At 50.1% G+C, this 20,578-nt stretch overlaps 1 protein-coding gene and 1 long non-coding RNA gene across 2 annotated transcripts in view; one reads left to right on the forward strand and one right to left on the reverse strand.

Moving 5' to 3' along the window:
* Nucleotides 1-20,578, reverse strand: part of LOC310753894 (tigger transposable element-derived protein 1-like) — a 657,443-nt gene that overhangs the window by 144,305 nt on the left and 492,560 nt on the right. The window lies entirely within an intron of this gene.
* LOC310753782 lies at nucleotides 9,079-10,795 on the forward strand. Its single transcript, XR_014543451.1, has 2 exons — nucleotides 9,079-9,319; nucleotides 9,667-10,795. It is a non-coding gene; the product is annotated as an uncharacterized lncRNA (long non-coding RNA).

Genomic DNA, 20,578 nt, shown 5'->3' on the forward strand with positions numbered 1-20,578 from the left:
GTAGATTTGAGACTGGGTGATAGTTGGCCATATTGGCCGGGTCTAAAGAAGTTTTTTAAGAAGCGATTTAATGACTGCCTCTTTCAGCGGGTCTGGGAAGGCTCCCTCACAGAGGGAAGCATTCACCACCCCGCAGAACCCATCCCCCAGCCGCATCCTCGGGGGTAACAGATTGGAATTGATCCCATGTAACAAGACTAGACAGAACTCTAGCACTCTCCCGCCCTGGCCCTGCTCCCATGGTGGAGTCTACCTCCTGAATATGAGCGACTTTATCTGCAAAAAACTTTGCAAAAGCATTGCAGGACATCTTGGGGTCCCTACCAGGCCCTGGTGGTGCAGGTGGTTCCGATAGATTGTGAACCACCTGAAAAAGTCTCCTGCTGCTGTTTTCTGCAGATGCAATAGAGGTGGCAAAGAAGGTCCTCTTCGCCGTCGCCACTTGGTAGGCTTGATGTTGAGCTCTAGCCCGTGTCTGGTCTGATTCAGAATGAGTTTTCCGCCACCGGCGCTCTAGCCGTCTCAGTGATTGTTTCATCACCCTTAGCTCCAGGGAAAGCCACGGGGCTGTCCGGGCTCCATGCAATCGGAGAGGGCGCTTCAGAGCCAGATAGTCAATAGCCCTGGTTAACTCCGCATTCCAGCAGGCCACCAGGGAATCAGCTAAAAGGCATCAACTTGGGATAAAACATCTCCTACCACTCTCTGGAAGCTAATTGGATCCATTAAGTAGTGGGGGCGGACCATCCAAATCGGTCCCACCTCCCTGCAGAGGGGAAGGGTCGCGGAGAAGTCCAGTTGCACCAGGAAGTGATCTGACCATGGCACTTTTTTTGTTTCACTTTTAGTTAATGTCAGATCACCAACATCAATAGAGGTAAACACCAAGTCTAAGGCATGTCCGCAGCTATGAGTTGGGCCAAATTTATTCAGGGACAGCCCCATGGAGGCCATGCTTTCCACAAAGTCCTGAGCGGCCCCTTGTAAGGTCGTGTCGGCATGGATGTCAAAATCCCCCAGGACACCAAACTAGGTGTCTCCAGGAGCATATCTGCCATGACCTGAAGCAGCTCGGACAGGGAATCCTTGGTGTAGCAGGGAGGTCGGTACACCAATTGGAATCCTGTACTGCCCCTATTGCCCAACTTCCAGAACATGCACTCAGAAAACTGGGTCTTCCCATTAGGACGCCTGGTGCAGACTAATGACTTCCTAAAAATCACTGCAATCCCCCCTCCCCGCCCACATGACCTGGGTTGCTGTGCGTAAGAGAAACCTGGTGGGCAAGCAGCGGCAAGGAGAGGCCCATCTGCTTCATCCAACCAGGTCTCTGTCACACATGCCAGGTCAAATCCTCCATCCACAATCAGGTCGTGGATGGCAGTGGTTTTATTCATCATTGACCTGGCATTGCACAGCAACACTTTCAGGTCATGTGGGTTTCCCTTGCTGATTCCAGTATCCTTCCGGTCAGGACCAGACCTGGAGGCAGGGATAGTCCTCAAACAACGACTAAGCCTGCCTCCTTGGTAATGACATTGTCTGGTCCTCGCATAACTCCTCCTCCTGCCCGTGATCACTGAGATCAGGTGTCCCAATACATCCCCCCCTGTGGAACCTGCCCCAGCCATTCTATTGGCTGAGGCCCACTCCCAGGCAGCCCTGACCCTTCCCCTTAAAAAGCAAAATACAAACTATATAATAACTTAACAAAATAATAAAAAAGCAAGTAACTAAGTACTTATTGAGGCGTAAAGGAAGGATTGAACTCTGATTAATAAGAATACACACAGAGGCTTGAACCAGCAAGACTCTGGGAGGAGTGCGTATAATAATTCCTGTCCACCCTCCGGCCCAGGTCGTTTTATTCACAAAAGAACTTTTTACAGAGTGTTCATAAGAACCAATCAGATTTCTTCTGAGCATTTCAACAAACCCCACGTGGGGACAAAGTTAGATAAAAAGAAATTATTTTAACTACAAAGACTACTCTGAGCATGCATACATAATCTGAGAGTAGATAAAAGAGGACTAGAGAAACTCCGGAGATCATAAACAGGAATAAACTGGAGAGGATGGAAGGATGGCAAGGAGGTAGGCATCTTTATCACCTTCCTGTGAAACTATTTCCAGCCCCTAAGATCAACATCCTGAGATTAACATATTGGAAAGGCTACTTTAAAAAAAAAACCTGCCCACTCTCTTTGATGACCCAGGATGCCTGCCTGGCAAAGCAACTGGCAGCTGGGCTGTGTACGTGACTTGTCAAGCAAGAGAAATGGAACAGGGATGCAGAGGTGTGGATTGATAAAAAATCATATCAAAATAGTTTAAACCCAGTCAACGCAATGCTTTCATTGCTGACACAGATGGCTTACTCTATATTTGTTATAATTCCTCATAGCAATCCCACCTGATCACTACAACTTATTCCACCCCAAGCAGAAATGAAATAATAAAATAATATTATTTTTTAAAAACCCACCATTTAAGGAGCAGCAAATTAAAAGCACTTAAAACATTTAAAACCATTTTTGTCACTTGCTGCAGGGAGCTGTTCAGGCCTCTAAACTGTGGCAGTGAGTGCAGGCCCCGCCCCCTAGGCCTGATGGAGTTGGCAGGAGAGGGAGCAGTCTTCCCAGCACTCACGAGAGCAGCAGCAGCAGCAATGTCCCAGAGGTCTTCCATAACACCTCAGCAGTGCCACAGGCTGATAGCATCCATGCCACGCCACATTGAGGCAGTAATTGATACAAAAGGGGCCCAAACCAAGTACTGAGTACATATGCATGCTTCTACTTCTCAGAGGTCCAATATTGCTCTATTTGCAGTCCTTGTTTTGCTGATTTCATTTAATATTCTAATTTTCTGAGATTGTTAATTTGGGGTTTTCATCAGCTATGTGCCATGATCATCACAATTATAACAAATAAAGGCTTGACATATCTCGCTTTGCATGTCATGAGTCTATCTCATATATTAGTTTCACCTTTTAAGTTGAATTACTAAAATAAATGAACTTCTCCATGATATTCTAATTTTTCAAGTTTCACCTGTATGTGTATGAGCAAGAGGACTAGTATGTGGACAGACAAGAGTGTGCAAGAGAGAGGAGGGTTTCTCCCTGTGTTTTCTTCCTCTGGGTCATTTTAAAGAACACAGATTAAGGGAAGACACATGAGAACACAAGGACAAGCTGGCATGGACAGCAGACCACTTGGGGTATGGAGAAGCTTGGCTCTATCATGTAAAGTGCCCCACTGATAAAACAAGGATATAAGCAATGAGTTCAGCTCTTGAATGAGCTCTACACTGGTGTACTTCAGAATCAGAAAGCACAGAAGTTCTGTAAAACGTAACTGTTTTAACCCAGTATGCAAGTCTCTCATGAGACTGCAGCTGCTACTCTATTTACATGCCTGATCTTAACAATAGCAGTGTTCTACCGCTTTCTGAATGTAAGGACAATGCATTTTAAGTGACTTAAAAAATAACTTCTCTTTAAAGTATCATCAGGGGTTGCCAACCTTCTACGTCCTTCTACGTGTGGACTGGACAAGAAATCAGACCAGCTCAAATACATTAGGACAGTAATTTTGGAAAAAAAATACAGCCAAGAACCAGCATCTGCTACACATCCACATAAAGCAGGTGAAGCAGATATAGTATAGGGCATCTGAGGACTCCAGTTCTTATCAGCCTGAAATATACTCAGAGTCGCAAAGTGATTTCATGCTCTTTATTCAGCTCATAGTGGTGAGGAGGAATGAATGAAAGTCCCCTCAAAGCATCTGCTTTATATACATTATTTACACAATGGGCTGCACATGATTGGCTAATTCCGGAATTCTACTGTAAGCCAATCAGGTTGTGGATTCACTTCTATCTGGAGCATGATTGGGTGGTTCCTGCCAACCAATCATACTGCTGCATTGTTCTAGGACCAATCAGACTGCTGCATTCTGAATCCTATTGTTCTAGGACCAATCAGACTGCTGCCTTTTGGATTCTATTGTTCTAGGACCAATCAGACTGCTGCAGTTTGGATCCTATTCAACTCAGTACATAACACAGCCCTAGCCAACATTGCCCAGTGATCAAAATTGTAGAAGTTGTAGTCTAACAATACCTGGAGAAAAAAATTTTTTTTCCTTCCAGTAGCACCTTAAAGACCAACTAAGTTAGTTCTTGGTATGAGCTTTCGTGTGCATGCACACTTCTTCAGATACACTGAAACAGAGGTTGCCAGATCCTTCTATATAGTGAGAAGGTGGGGAGGGGTATTACTCGGAAGGGTGGTGGGAATGGGTGGGACTATTTAATTGCTCATCGTCTAACATTGTATATGCCATCAAACGCCAACAGTGTCCCTCAGCTCTCTATATTGGACAAACAGGCCAAACCTTACGCCAAAGAATAAACGGACATAAATCGGACATCAAGAATCACAAGACAGAGAAACCAGTAGGAGAACACTTCAATCTCCCAGGACATTCTATACAAGATCTCAAAGTAGCTGTATTACTACAAAGGAATTTCAGAAATAGACTGGAAAGAGAAGCTGCTGAATTGCAACTCATTACCAAACTTAAAACCATGGAGAGACCTGGTCTGAACAAAGACATTGGATTCTTATCTCATTATACATGACAAAGCCATTTTTCACCTTCTCACCCCTTGCTTTTTCCTGTAAGACCTATTGCAGTCGTTAAGAGCCGTCAACAGGCTCATCTCAGCTATCTGCCAACCACCCATTCCCACCACCCTTCCGAGTAATACCCCTCCCCACCTTCTCACTATATAGAAGGATCTGGCAACCTCTGTTTCAGTGTATCTGAAGAAGTGTGCATGCACACGAAAGCTCATACCAAGAACTAACTTAGTTGGTCTTTAAGGTGCTACTGGAAGGAAAAAAATTTTTTTTGTTTTGACTATGGCAGACCAACACGGCTACCTATCTGTAACTAATACCTGGAGAGTCACAGGTTTCCCAACCCTGCAATATTGCTTGCAGCTCAGGCATCCGCCAAAGCCTTAAAAGTAAAACTTCACCCAATGCAGAAACTGAAGCTTTGATTTCTCACTCTCACTTCTGGGCAGAACAGCAAACCAGTGTTTGGAAGACTCAAGAGGTTCTGCATTTGCGCAAGTTCTGCAATACGTGGTAGGCTAATAAAACAGGTCTGGTATATGTAGTGTTATCCTCCTGATCTGAAACATTACAGGGCAGATACCTCTGAGAGACAAGTCGCTGAGTTTGGCTTCATCTATCGTGGTGTTGGACTCATAAGGAACTTTTAAACCAGCAAACTTTGTTAGTAGGCTGCCTTTGCCTTTCCATATTAAGCAATCTTTCAAAGACAAGCCACCTGTTTCCTGATGCATTTACAGCAGCCTCATATTTAAGCTGCAGTCCGGTAACCTTAAGCAACAAGGAATTCAAGGCACATTATAGTCATTAAACTGAGTGAGGAGGCATGGAGTACACTCTCTCTGCTCAACCTAGAAAATAAGTGGGCTGTCCCTCCTCTCTCGCCAGCATACATATGCAACATAAAGAACTGTAGCTCATGGGAACAGCCTCTGTGCTGCCCACAGAAGGCCTCAAGCTCAATCCCCAGCATCTCCGGGTAAGGCTGGGAGACACCCTGTTGAAAACCCTGCTGCCAGTCAGTGTGGTCAATACTCTCCTATGCATTAATTGATTAATGGCTTAGCCAGTATCTATGCAACTATTAAATTGGTCACTTGTGGCAAGTAAAGATCTATTTAGACCAGACAGAAGAGAAGCTATCCAAACATGGGTTTTTTTGTGAGGGGAAACACACATTTGTAATATACATGTGTCAAGGATGTGGTGGGACTGGCAATGGCTGGAGTAGGCCGGGGGGTCGCCCGGTAGGTCCCTTGGCCCGCCGGGAGACATCGTAACCGGCAACATAGCATGCCACGTCAGCCTCCATGCGGGGCCACCAAAACTCCCGGCTTACCAGATGGGTGGTCCGATACTGCCCAAAGTGCCCCGCTGCTGGGGCATCATGGGACATCCAGAGAACCTCAGCCCGCAGTGGTCCTGGAGGGATGTACAGACGACGGTGGTGCACCAGTAGGCCCTGGTGCAAGACCAGCCCCAGATATTGAGGGCATGACCCTTCGGACAGTTCCCAGAGTCGTTCTCGAGCCCGGGTGTCGACCCGTTGCTGTTCCCGCACCCGAGCCCGCAGTGGCTCAGCCTCCTGAGTGGCCAGGAACGCGGCCGGTGGTAAGATCATTGTTGGTACTGCTTGCTGTACCATGTCTGCCACGTCTTCAGGTTTCCGGGACAGGGCACCCGCCTTCCAGTTTTGGGAGCTAGGGATGTAGCGGATCCAGAACTGGAACCGGGAGAAGAACAGCGCCCACCGAATCTGCCTTTGGTTCAACTTGAGGGTGGTCTGGAGGTACTCCAGGTTCCGGTGGTCGGTTCTCACCTCCACCGGGTGTCGTGCCCCCTCAAGATGATAGCGCCAAACCTCAAAGGCCACCTTGATGGCCAGTAGTTCCTGCTCCCACATGGTATAGTTACGCTCCACCGGTAGGAGCTGGTGGAAATAGTAGGCGCAGGGTAACAGTGGTGCATCAGGTCCGTGCTGCTGGAACAAGACGGCGCCGAGAGCCGTGCTGGAGGTGTCGGTCTCCACCACGAAGGGTTGAGAGGGGTCAGGATGCTGTAAAATCGGCACCCTCTGGAAACAGGATTTCAACACCTGAAACGCCACCTCTGCTTCCTTGTCCCAGGAACATGGCGTCTTGGGGCGCAGCAGTCGGGTCAACGGTGTGGTGCGATGAGCATAGTCTGCAATGAAGGACCGGTAATAGTTGGCGAACCCCAGGAACCGCTGTAGGTCCTTGCGGTTCCGGGGTGCCGTCCACTCCCGAACCGCAGCCACGTTCCCAGGATCCATCTGCACCCCATCTGGAGAGAGTTGGTGACTGAGGAAGTCTACTGACCCCTTATGGAACTCGCACTTGCTGAGCTTAGCATACAGGCGGTGCTCCCGCAAGCCCTGCAGCACGGTCCGGACATGACCCTCGTGGCGAGCCGGGTCGCGAGAGAAAATCAGAATGTCATCTAGGTACACCACCACATACTTGTCTAGCAAGTCCTGGAACACGTGGTTGATGTACCGTTGGAACACGGCAGGTGTGTTGCACAACCCGAAAGGCATTATCAGGTATTCGAACTGCCCGTACCGGGTCCCGAATGCTGTTTTCCACTCATCCCCGGCTCAGATCCGAATCAAATTGTAGGCCCCCCAGAGGTCTAGCTTGGTGAACATCTGCGCTCCTTGCACCCACTCCAGCAACTCCGAGATAAGGGGCAAGAGATACCGGTCTGGGATGGTAATCTTGTTCAGGGCCCGGTAATCATGGCAAGGACGAAGCTCCCCACACTTCTTCTTAAGAAAGAGCACTAGAGCGGTGTCAGCTTTGCCTTTGAGCCAGTGCCAACGACTGGGCTCAACCTCTTCAGCCCCGACTGGGCCAGGCGAGCTGGAAAAGCACTCCCAGAGACCTTCCACTGCAGGGAGCAGGATTAAGTGCTGTGGACTCACAACTTATAGCTGTGAGCACCAAACTCAGTTCCAAAAGTCAGCGGAGCACAGCAGAGCATGAACCACACAAACGACAGCTCTGAAGTATAACTTCTTTTATTCTCTACAGCTACTGCATTAACTAAAGACTAATCGGAGACGCTGGACTGCATGAGTGTTACAGCTGCTTGAGCAGTCACCTTATCTATATACAGATAACACTCAGACTCCCTTTGAAGTCAGGCTGGAGCGGAAGAAGCAATGAGCAAAATCCGCCCCCTCCTTTCTGAAACATTGTCAGCAGATTCTTGCAACGGGAGGGGTGAAACATCCTCATCCTCCCCCTTTTCATACCAACCATTGCAGAATCTAACATAACTGCAATTTATGTACATACACCAAAAGTTGTTCCTTGTTAACAACTTTGGTTAAAACATCTGCAGGTATCTCTTTACCCGGCATCTAATACACTTTTACAATACCGTTTTGGATACATTCCCTAGCTCGATGAAGCTTGATTTGCAGATACTTCATCCTCTGCTTACATCCTTCTGAGCGGAGCAACGTTATACATGCTTTATTTTCCTGATAAACTTGAACAGGACAAGTGACCTTTATATCATCAAACAGTTGCTGTAACCACTCTATGTCCATGAGGGAAAGAGTTAAAGCGTTAAGTTCTGCCTCGCAAGAACTCAAGCTTACTGTTGCCTGCTTTCTACAAGACCAATCAAAAAGGCAATGATTGTACAGATAGCACACACCTGATGTGCTTTTGCCATCAATTGTGTCACTGCCAAAACTGGTGTCAGCATAGATCTCAAGACCTCCAGATTTTTGACTAGTACGTCTCAATCTGTAATCCACAGTTCCTTTTAAATATCTCACTATTCGTTTCAGCGCTTTCCAATCTTGAACTGTGGGTTGGTTTGCATGTCTGCTGATCAGATTTACACTCACAGCAATATCTGGTCTTGTACACCTTGCTATAAAACTGAGTTTGCCTAATACACTCCTGAAAAGTGTTGTATCAGGAAAAACATCAGCATCAGCATCATGTTGATAGCCTGAGACCATGGGGGTGTCTACAGCATTGGCATCGCTCAGGTTCAACTTTTCAATGACATCAGTGATTTTACGTGTCTGATGCAGCAAAACATCACCTTGTGCATTTCTCTCTACCTCTAGTGAGAGATAATTGCTGACTTCTCCGAGATCTTTCGTATCAAAATGCTTCTGCAGCTTTGCTAGAGTGCTTTTGTAAATATTCTCATTCTTCCACAAAAATAATATATCATCTACAAAGCAAATGCAGTAGAGCTTGTCACGGCTAAAATGGCCGCTGTTTCTTTAATGTGAATAAAGCTGGGTCAGCATGAGTCAGCAGCCTGCACTGGGTTGTATATATAGAATGAGAAATGTTAGTTTGTTGCTGAGGCTGGTGTTTTGGTTGGCTGGTTGGTGAAAGCTGGTAGTGTGTATAGTTGGTCAGTCGCTTTTTGCACAAAGACTTTTAAGAATAAAACTCTGCAAAGATATTCTCGTGGACTCTTTTGTGCCGACAAGGGTCCGAGGACCAGGCTGAGGAGACAAAGGGAGGTCAGAACCCTTTCCTCCTTTTTTGCTTTTTACAAACACTGACAGGTTATGGGCCCAGTGTTTCTGAGCATGTGCAGAGTGCAAAACGACTGACAGCATCTGAGCAGGGAGCTGGTGAGTCCTGGTGGTGTATGGAGCCAGTGGCTGTGTGTTGGAGCAGTTGGTGGCAAGCTGTAACTGTCTGCAGCGACACTGGAGCGGCTAGGATCTGAGGATCAGGAAAGCACTCAGCGTCGGCTACTGGAACAGTTTGAACTGCTAGAGGACCACAAAATGCGACTCACAGAGCGGCTACACCAGTTGCAGAGCCAGGCGGGACCTGAGGGTCAACAGAGGCAGCAGCTAGAAGCCAGTGAGTGCCAGCCAGAACCATCTGGTCGGACTCTAAAGAGAGAGTCAGGAGAGATTGCTGGAGGCCCCACAGAAGGGGCTCAGCAAGCACCAGCAGAGATGGCAGATTTCCAGTCTTCCCAAGTTGTAAATATTGGGGGAGGCATCCCTTTTGAACTCCTCTCAGAAAGCAACTGGCTGAGTTGGTCAATTAAAATGCAGCAGTTGTTAAGGAGAGATGGACTATGGGACTGTGTTGAAACTGAGGTTTTGAGACGGGACTCTGCTGAGAAAAAACGGCTGGATGAAAGGGCTCGTGCCCAAATTATGCTGTGTTTGAGCAACTCTCAGTTATTGCATGTAGCAAATGCCAGCACAGCGTTTGAGTGCTGGAATTTATTAAGGGCAATGCATGTCAGAGAAACTGCTGGAACTATAATTTCTCTGACCAGAAGGCTGTTCAGGACTGTTATGAAAGAAGGTGAGAGTTTGGCAACTCATCTTCAAACGCTGAAATCTCTGTTTCTTCAACTACAGCAGAGAGGTAAGCGTTATGATGAGACTGACCAAACATACATTATCCTTTCAAGTTTGCCTGAAAGCTGGTTGCCCGTAATTGACAGCATGGAGAGTATGCGTCCCCAAGATCTGACCCTTGAGTATGTGGTTGGAAGATTGACCGAAGAAGCAGAAAGAAGGTCAGATAGACAGGCTGAACTCCAAGAGCGGAGGAGTTACAGCCGAGGGGGCCAGCAGCAGAATCTGCCAATGGAGCAACGCCAAGGTTTGGACTTGGCCATGGCGGTGAGGAGGTGCTATAGATGCAACCAACCTGGGCATCTCCAACGTCAATGCAGGGCAAGACTTCCAGGAGACGACGTGGAGCAGAGACAGCAATCGACGCAGAAACGTAAGCAGAAGGGGTTCTCTTCAGGGAAGAATACACGTTCTGCTCAGTTTGTGTCTGCATTTTCTCGAGAGGAGAGGAAGATACCTTGAGGAACATGGTTGCTGGACTCTGGGAGCAGCAGGATTATCTGCAACAGGCGGGAGGACTTTAAGACCCTGGGGAAGCCAGCTGATGGAAAAGACTCAATCTATCTTGCTGATGGTCGTAGAAGCAAGATTGATGGCCAGGGAACATGTTTCCTGCAGTGCTTGAACACTACTCTACCAGAGACTCTGTTTGTCAGCAGTTTGGACTATTGTTTACTGTCTGTAAGCTGTTTGATTAATGCAGGGTATAGTGTTAAGTTCACGCAGGATGGTTGTCTGATAAAGAATGGAACTCAGGTAAGTGGCCATGCAAAGATGGAAAATGGGTTATATGTAACGCAGGACAAGCCTGTTAAAGCAGCCCAGGTGGTTCAGGATAATTTACCAGTTCATAAGGGGTGTGTACATGACCTGCACAGAAAACTGGGTCACGCCAATTTCCGTGTGCTTTCAGAGATGCAAAAGGTGAGCAAGAACCTAAAAGTAAATAGCTGTAACTGTTTCCTAGATTGCAATGTATGTAAAATGGCCAAATCTAAGAGGAAGCCTGTGGCTTCTAAAAGTGACAGAGTATCTAAAGAGGTTTTAGAACTTGTCCACTGTGATGTGATAGGCCCTTTTCCACAAAAGACTGAAGGGGGCGCCAGATATGCTTTTCTGGTAATAGATGATAAATCACGTTTTAGTTGGTTGTTTTTGTTAAAGCAGAAATCAGAGTGTTTCCCCACATTCAGAGAATGGGTTGCCCAAGCTGAAAAGCTCTTCGCTCACCCTGTTGTGCAGTTGCAAACAGATAGGGGCGGAGAATTTTTGAACAAACAATTTGGGGCATGGTTGCGACGTAAGGGGATCACTCATCGCTTAACTAACCCTTATAGCCCTGCTGAAAATGGTCTGTGTGAAATACGTGGGGCTGTAATACAGTCAGTAAAGGACTGCCTGCTAGTGGATGACGGATTGGGTCACAACCATAGGCTGTGGGGCGAGGCTCTCCTTACAGCGAACTTTTTGATTAATAGAACCTGGTCTAGCTCTATAAAAGATAGTCCTTATCGTGTATTGTTTGGGAAAGAACCAGAGTGGACAATGCTCCATAACTGGGGTTCTTGGGCACATGTAAATATCCTCAAAGCTCAGCGTCAGAAAGGGGGCGCTAGAGCGCAGAGACTGCGGTGTGTGGGATACCAGTCCTATGGCAAAGGGTGGCGTTTCAATTTACGCCCAGGATGCGTGGTTCTGTCACGAAGCGCAGACTTTTCTGACCAGGACAGATGGACTGTATGTCGCGAATTCCTCGCGGCGCTTTTTAGCGAAACGCTCAGAGTCCCAGGTTTTTCCAGTGCAGTCTTTTTAATGTGAGCTATATACAGGTATTTACAAAAACAGTTCATACAGAGTACCTGCTCCTTAAGGCAAACGAATACTCTCCACCACAGCATCACCACACCACAGCACAACCACCACAGTTACTGTTGAACAGGCTTTCCTTTTTGAAACAGGTGATAGCCAATCACATTAATCACATTCCTGCTGAGTCACTCTGACCCAGCACTTCACAGAGTATTGCATCATCCTGTTGAAGCCTGCAGACTTACTCAGTATCCTGCGAATCCCAACACTCCTCCTTAAGTCAAAGGCTTGAGACCTAATAATTCTCTTAAGTCTCGAAATTTAGGACCATCCAAACATTTTGTATACAAATCCGCCACATTACATTTTGTGTTACAGTGCTGTACCTTTAACATATTTCTTTCCAAAGCATTTTTCACATTTCCATATCTTATAGCAATATGTTTACTCTTGCTGTCAGGGAATCAGGAGCAGGAGCACTAGGGAGAGAGGATTGGGAGAGCGAAGGGGAAGAATCCGAGGGCAGCGTAGGGGAGTATGACAGTGGCCCGAGAGATTCCATGAGCTTCTCCAGCGAATCAGAAGATTCCCAGAAGGGGGCGCCGATGGTCAGGGCAAGGGGGGTCCCAGGGGGGACGCACCAGAAACAAGGAGCCAGAGGGGAACCCCAAAGCAGCAGTGGAGGATCGGGACCAGTTTCCCCACCAGAGCGTAGTGGGGGGGAGGAGTCACATGTGTCAGGAGCAGTGTCTCCTCCAGAGAGGGAGTCAGGGCTGACCACGCCTCCAACGGAGGGGAGGTCAGTTGCAGCTAGCCCCCCCGATGGGGGAAGCAGTGACAGCAGCAGTGGAACGGTCAGGAGGAAAGCTGCTGGCTGGGCACGCGCGCCAAGTTCAAATGTGCAGGCGCGCGGAACAGCAGGAGACCCGGATGGGGAACCAGCTCCTAAAGCCCGCCGGAGGGAGGGAGAAGGCTCAGGGGAATCAGCGGGAGAAGAGGCTAGAAAGGGCGGAACCCCGGCGGGCAGGCGGACCCAGAGGAGGAAGGAGCAGCGGAGAAGGTGGAGCAAGGCTAGAATCTTAAATTGGTGTCAAGGGGGAGGAGACTCAGACGGAGCATCAGTGGTCTGACACTTTAGACGTGGGGCTGCGCGCTGCGGCTCTGGAAGTGAAACTGAACTTCAATAAAGACTTTTATACTTAACAACGAAGCAGCGTTGGTCCTTTGTGAGCTGGGACCTAGGGTAGCTCTGACAGTATGCTCCGTCCCCTATAAAAACCTCGCAGCGTGAGTTGGTGCAGCGAGGGGCAAGACTTGGTGTTTTGCAAGCTCACGAAGATAGGCAAAGATGGCTACAGAGAGCCAGGTGAAAGAACTGCAAGAAGCAGTGACGACGCTTTACGCAGAAGTAGCAGCATCCAGGAAAAGAGAAGAAGAAGCAGTAGTGCTCTGCCGGGATCTGCAGGCAAGGTGGGACCGTTGGGGGAAAGAGGGGCTGCCAGGACCCAAACCGGAGGGAGTTGGCCTCGGGAAGAGGGGGGGCAGCCTAGTAGCCCACTTCGATGGGAACCTGCAGCAATACCCTAACTTCAGAGCTGACGTGGTTTACGCGCTCAATTTGCTTCGGAAGGACTTTAGAGATGAGGAAGAGAAAGTGGGCTTCATAATCACTCATTTGCATGGGGAAGCAAAAGCGTGGCTGCGGAATTTGTGGTGCGAAGAAGACCCCGCCCTCAAAGATTCCGATGCATTTATCAAAGCTATGGACGCTTGCTTTAAATCTACGGTAGATGTAGATGTTGCTCGGAGGGAAATGCATGGACTACAGCAAGGGAAAGCGACGGTGAGGCAATATCACTCACGCTTTTTTGCCTTATTGAACGTGCTGGGCTGGGAGAAGGACTCTATTGCTGTCAGAGACCTGTTCTGGGAGGGGCTAAGTGGAGAGGTGAAAGATGAGCTGGCAAGAGGGGAACGACCGCAAAGTACCCAAGAAGTTGCCCAAAGAGCGTTGGCGATTGGTGTGCGCCTGGAAGGACGCCCTTGGAGCAGGGAGGAAGGACGTAAGGCAAGCAGCCCAGCCAGGACAACCCCTTTCTTTCCCAGAGAGGCGGGGCGGGCGCTGTCCATGCCTCCTTTGGGAAGGGGAGAAGAGCCGATGGAGATTGGTGGTGCCAGGGCTCAGACTGCCAGCAGAGCCCAAACACCGGGAGCAGTCAAGGCGAAGGCTCCTAGAGGGACCAGGAAGTGCTACATCTGCGACAGTGCTCAGCACATGGCCAAAGAGTGTCCCCAGAGGCTCCAGAAGCACACTGCAGCCTCAGCAACAGTAAAGGGAACAAGTCAGCAGCCGAAGCAGCCGCAGGGGGAAGAAGACGCCTGGTTGGAAACAGAGCCACTGGGGCCCAACCAGGCAAGTCAGTGAAGCAGTCCCCAGAGATTTTACAGCCCACAGACCCCCTCCCACCCAAACCAGCGGTGCAACTCACCGCATCGCTCCAGTTGCCCACTGGGCACACCATGCAAGTACCAATAACCATTGACTGTGGGAGCAACGCAGACTTTATAGGAGTGGACTTTATCAAGCAACATCGCATAGCACTCATGCCAGCCACGATGCCCCTAAACGTCGTCACGGTCGATGGCAGGAAGCTACTTGGAGGAGAGGTGGTACAGCAAACACCGCCGATGGTGATGCATATTGGAAACCACCGCGAAGTCATCAGCTTCAACGTCACCCACCTGTCAGACACGCCCATAGTGTTGGGTATGAGTTGGCTGGATAGGCACAGCCCGGCATTAGCATGGTACCAGCGGCAATTGACCTTCTGCTCCTACTGCGCAGAACACTGCATCCAGACCCGCCACGAGGAGGAGGGGCAAGAGGATGAACCGCAGTTACACCTAGGCATGGTGCAAGCGGTACCCAACAAGTACAAGGAGTTTTTGGAGGTCTTCTGCGAGAGGGAAGCGGATAACCTGCCTCCCCACAGGCCTTACGACTGCAAGATTGACCTCCTGCCGGGAGCGACGCTGCCGACTGGGAAACTGTATTCCATGTCTGAAGACGAACTGCAAGAACTCAGGGAGTTCATAGATCACAACTTGAAGCGGGGGTTCATCCAAGAATCTAAAGCAGTGGGGGGCAGTCCCGTGTTTTTCGTGAAGAAGAAGGACACGCCCCAACGCAGGCTCATAGTTGATTATAGGCTCATAAATTCCAAAACAAAGCCCGCAGCATTCCCCATGCCCAAGATCGACGACCTGCTCGCGACGGTGAGGAAGGGACGGATCTTCACCAAGTTGGATCTACGAGGGGCGTACAACCTTATACGCATGCAGGAGGGCAATGAGTGGAAGACAGCCATGTTTACACCTTTAGGCACCTATGAATATCGCGTAATGCCTTTTGGTCTGCAAAATGGCTCCCATACCTTCCAAGCTTTCATGCATCACGTGTTAGCGGGACTCCTCTACAAGAAGTGCGTTTGCTTCCTGGACGACATCCTGGTCTTCTCGGAATCGCAGGAGGTTCACGAGAGGGACGTCAAGGAGGTCCTGCAGAGGCTACGGGAGCACAGACTTTACGCCAAATTAGAGAAGTGCCAGTTCGACATGACGGAGGTGGATTTCCTGGGCTACAAGCTGTCCGACAAGGGACTCGCCATGGACAGCACCAAGGTCCGTGCGGTGTTGGACTGGAAGACCCCGCGCAATCGGAAGGAGGTCCAGAAGTTCGTCGGCTTCGCCAACTTTTATCGCAAGTTCATCAAAGGGTTCGCGAAGGAGACGGCGGCCATCACGGATACCCTCAGCTCCAAGAAGAAGAAGTTCACCTGGACGGACCAGGCGGAGCAGTCCTTTCGGAGACTCAAGCGTCTCTTCGCGTCCGAAGAACAGCTGCTACATGTAAACCCCAGCAGACCAATGAGGGTTGAGACGGACGCCACGGACAGAGCGGTGGGGGCCGTCCTGTTGCAGCAAGATCCGCAAGGGGAATGGAGGCCGTGCGCATTCTACTCCAGGAAACTCAGCAAGGCGGAACAGAACTACACCATCTGGGACAGGGAGTTGCTGGCCATTCATGCAGCTTTCAAGGCGTGGCGGCACTTCCTCGTCGGAGCCAGACACACAGTGCAAGTCTGCACGGACCATAAGAACCTGGAGTACTGGCGCACGGCGCGGTTCCTGAACCAGAGACACATTCGCTGGGCGGAGTTCTTTGCGGATTTCGATTTCCGGATAGAATACATCCCGGGAGACAGCAACGTCATGGCGGATGCACTATCCAGGAAGCCGCAGTATCTCGAGGAAGCGGCGCCGGTGGCGGCCAAGCACATTTTCGCACCGAAAGCGTGGGCATGCGCTTCAGCTGCCGTGGACCTGGACGCGGTGCGTCGAGCGCTGCAGACGGATTCGTTCGCACAATCCAAGATGGAGGAGGTGCGAAAAGGCACAGCGAAGGACGACGAGTTCCAGATACGAGACGGACTGCTCATCCGCAGAGGGGCTCTCTACGTGCCCGGAGACGACCTCCGCGTGAAAGTCTTGCAGCAGCTACACGACGCGCCCAGCGCTGGGCACTTCGGCAAGGACAAGACGGCGGAATTAGTAACCAGAGACTTTTGGTGGCCCAAGGTGAGGGGAGAAGTCGCGGATTACGTCTCCAGGTGTGACACCTGCCAAAGGGCCAAGCCAGTACACAGGAAGCCGGCGGGTCTACTAGAACCCCTACAGACGCCGCTCGAACCGTGGGAGAAAGTGGCCCTGGACTTTGTCACAGATCTGCCCAGCTCGCGAGGCAAAACAGCGGTGCTCGTGGTCGTAGACATGTTCACCAAGATGGCGCACTTTATTCCGTGCGCGAAGGTGGCCACAGCGGAACAGACCGCCAAGCTGTTCATAGACCACGTGTTCAAAGCTCACGGCCTGCCGCGGTCCATCCTGTCCGACCGGGGTCGCCAATTCATCTCGAGCTTCTGGCAGAAGCTGCTGGGCATCCTGAACGTCAAGATCAACTTAGCGTCGGCACGACACCCGCAGACCAACGGACAAGCGGAGAGGGTCAACGCCATCATGCAGCAGTACCTGCGATGCTACGCCAATCAACAACCCTCGACCTGGGTGGACTACCTACCGCTGGCCGAGTTTGCCTACAAGAACACGAAGCATGGGTCTACAGGAGTGACACCGTTCTTCGCCAATAATGGGCGGCATCCCAGAACTTTCCCGGGGTTAGAGACGAAGGGGGAGGGGGAGCCAAGGGGAGCAGAGCACTTAGCAGCAGAGTTACAGGAGGTCCATGAGCAACTCCGCAGGCAATTGGAACTGGCGAAACACGCCTACAAAATGCAGGCAGACAAGCACAGGAGGGTCGGGGAGGACATCCGGGTGGGGGACTGGGTCTGGTTAGCAGCCCAGGCAGTGCCGGCCAGGACGCTAGCTAAGAGGAAGCTCAAGCACAAGCAGCTGGGACCTTACCAGGTCGCGGCGCAAATCAATCCAGTGGCCTTCCGGTTGACACTCCCGGAGGGCTCCAGAATGCACCCAGTCTTTCATAGGTCAGTGCTCACACCCTACAGGGAACCCCACAGGTTTCAGGCGACAGGGAACGCGCCAGACCCACTTAACGAATCTCCGAAGAGGGAGGGGTCACGGAGGGCGACGCCACTCAACGAGGTCACGGAGATTTTGGACTTGAGGTGGGGGGAAGAGGGGGTGGAATATCTCCTCGCCAGGGAAGGTACCCCAGCCAGCGCCAACAGGTGGGTACCGTGCTATGCCGTGGAGGAGCACTATCTTAAAGACGAGTTCCATGCACTCTTCCCACACAGACCTATGCCGGCAGAGTATTTCGACGACTGGCTCTTCACACCCACACTGTCAGCCAGTACGTTCCAGGGTTTTTCATCAGCTGAGGAGACGACACCGGACACTAGCTCCTCGGAGGGGTCTCTCTCGGGGTTTGCCACAGACCGCTCCTATTGGTGGGACACTCAACCGGAGGTGGGGTGGCGCAGGGAGTTGCTGCGGGGACCTTTGCAAGCAGTCTCACCAGAGGTACCCGGGGGAGGGGAGGACATGGACGTGTTGGGGGAGGATCCTGGATTCGAGCACATCAGCAGAGAGATGGAAGCAGAGGAAATCGACATCGACGAGCCCGTTGCGGTTGGGCCGGATCCAGTGGACCGGCTACACACCAGGGGGGAAGAATGGTATCCCGCACTCACACCCACTGGACTGGAGCACCCGGAACCCACACCCGAAGAGGGGGAGGGGGGAAGGGGGGCTTCGAGGGGGGGATGGATGTCAGGGAATCAGGAGCAGGAGCACTAGGGAGAGAGGATTGGGAGAGCGAAGGGGAAGAATCCGAGGGCAGAGTAGGGGAGTATGACAGTGGCCCGAGAGATTCCATGAGCTTCTCCAGCGAATCAGAAGATTCCCAGAAGGGGGCGCCGATGGTCAGGGCAAGGGGGGTCCCAGGGGGGACGCACCAGAAACAAGGAGCCAGAGGGGAACCCCAAAGCAGCAGTGGAGGATCGGGACCAGTTTCCCCACCAGAGCGTAGTGGGGGGAGGAGTCACATGTGTCAGGAGCAGTGTCTCCTCCAGAGAGGGAGTCAGGGCTGACCACGCCTCCAACGGAGGGGAGGTCAGTTGCAGCTAGCCCCCCCGATGGGGGAAGCAGTGACAGCAGCAGTGGAACGGTCAGGAGGAAAGCTGCTGGCTGGGCGCGCGCGCCAAGTTCAAATGTGCAGGCGCGCGGAACAGCAGGAGACCCGGATGGGGAACCAGCTCCTAAAGCCCGCCGGAGGGAGGGAGAAGGCTCAGGGGAATCAGCGGGAGAAGAGGCTAGAAAGGGCGGAACCCCGGCGGGCAGGCGGACCCAGAGGAGGAAGGAGCAGCGGAGAAGGTGGAGCAAGGCTAGAATCTTAAATTGGTGTCAAGGGGGAGGAGACTCAGACGGAGCATCAGTGGTCTGACACTTTAGACGTGGGGCTGTGCGCTGTGGCTCTGGAAGTGAAACTGAACTTCAATAAAGACTTTTATACTTAACAACGAAGCAGCGTTGGTCCTTTGTGAGCTGGGACCTAGGGTAGCTCTGACACTTGCTCTTAAAGTTCTGTTGGTTAGCAAGCTGTTGTGCAGCCATGTTGTCACTTAGCACAGTGATTGGCATTTCAGAAGGTATTCCAAGTTCTTTTGTTAGACAAGCAAACCACTCTATTTGTGACACACATTCGCTTATGGCTGAGTACTCTGCTTCACAAGTACTTGTGGCAACAAATGTTTGTTTCTGGGATTTCCACTGAACCAGGGCATTTCCAATATATATGGCATAGCCAGTGGTAGACTTTCCATTTTCTCTGTCCCCCCAGCTGGCATCAGCGTATGCATACACTTGCTGGTCATATCCTGTATCCAGCACCAGTTTGTAATCTTTTGTGCCTTTCAGATACCTTAGGATTCTTTTAAGTGCTACCCAATCTCTCTGAGCCAGGTCTGCACTTCTTTGGCTTAACATGTGCACTGCCAATGTTATGTCAGGTCTTGTCCAACAACTTAAATATAACAGAGAACCCAACAGAGAATGAAACGCTGTTGCATTCTCACATTTTTGTCCTTCTGGTTCATTTTTGTACTGGGTAGTTATGGGAGTGTCAACCTCATTTGCCCTCTCCATTCCATATGTCTTCAGTAACCTTTCAATTTTTTCCTTCTGACTCAGAGAGTAGACGCCCTCTTCATTTCTCTGAACCTCTACTCCTAAGTAATTCTGAATCTCTCCCAAATACTTCAGTTTGTATTTGTTACCTAGGCTGTTTATAAACCAAGACACTTGCTTTTGTGCAGTTGTTATTAGACAGATATCGTCAACATACAAAAGTAAATAACAAACACTTCCTTGCACCATTGCTGAATATAAACAGGAATCAGCCAGACTTTGTTTGAATCCCATCTTTTTCAAAGTTGTGTCTATGCATTCATGCCATAGACGTGCACTTTGGTGCAACCCGTATAGTGCCCTTTGCAGTTTTAACACCATGCTGTCTTTTTCCAGCTCATAACCTGGTATTTGTTGTAAATACACCTCGGCGTCAATAGGAGCATTTAAATATGCTGAGGCAACATCAAAATGATTAACTTTTAACCCCCTCAGACTTGCCATCGCTAAAACTGATTTTACTGTTTCAGCCTTTGCTGTTGGGGCAAACACTTCATCATAATGTATCATTTTCCTTTGTGTAAAGCCCCTTGCAACCAACCTGGCTTTCCTCTGACAACTACCATCAGCCAGCTTTTTCACTCTAAAAACCCACTTACAGCTTATGGGCTTTTTACCTTCAGGCAATTCTGTAGGTACAAACACATTGTTGTTTAGCAGAGAGTTATACTCTGTCTGCATTGCCTTTAACCACGCCTCTTTCTCTAGAGTAGGTAACTTTTGCACTTCTTCAAAGTTTTCTGGCTCAGTTACACAAACCTGGTTTATGGTGGCTGGGAACCCATAACGGTCTGGAGGTTGACCTTTATTACTTCTTGCAGACCTCCTTGGTTCATTAATCTCACCCCCTGGGCTACCTTCAGGACTGCTTTTGGGGTGGACTGACTCTGTAGATCTACCTCCTCCTGTCCCTGTTGCACTTTCTTCTCTCCCCTGCTCCATACTAGCAGCTGGAGAAAAATGCTCAACCTTTACCTCCTCCCTTTCAGTTTCTCTGGGAGAGC

The sequence above is a fragment of the Podarcis filfolensis genome, assembly GCF_964270895.1.
Source record: "Podarcis filfolensis genome assembly, chromosome: W".
NCBI classification, from domain to species: domain Eukaryota; kingdom Metazoa; phylum Chordata; class Lepidosauria; order Squamata; family Lacertidae; genus Podarcis; species Podarcis filfolensis.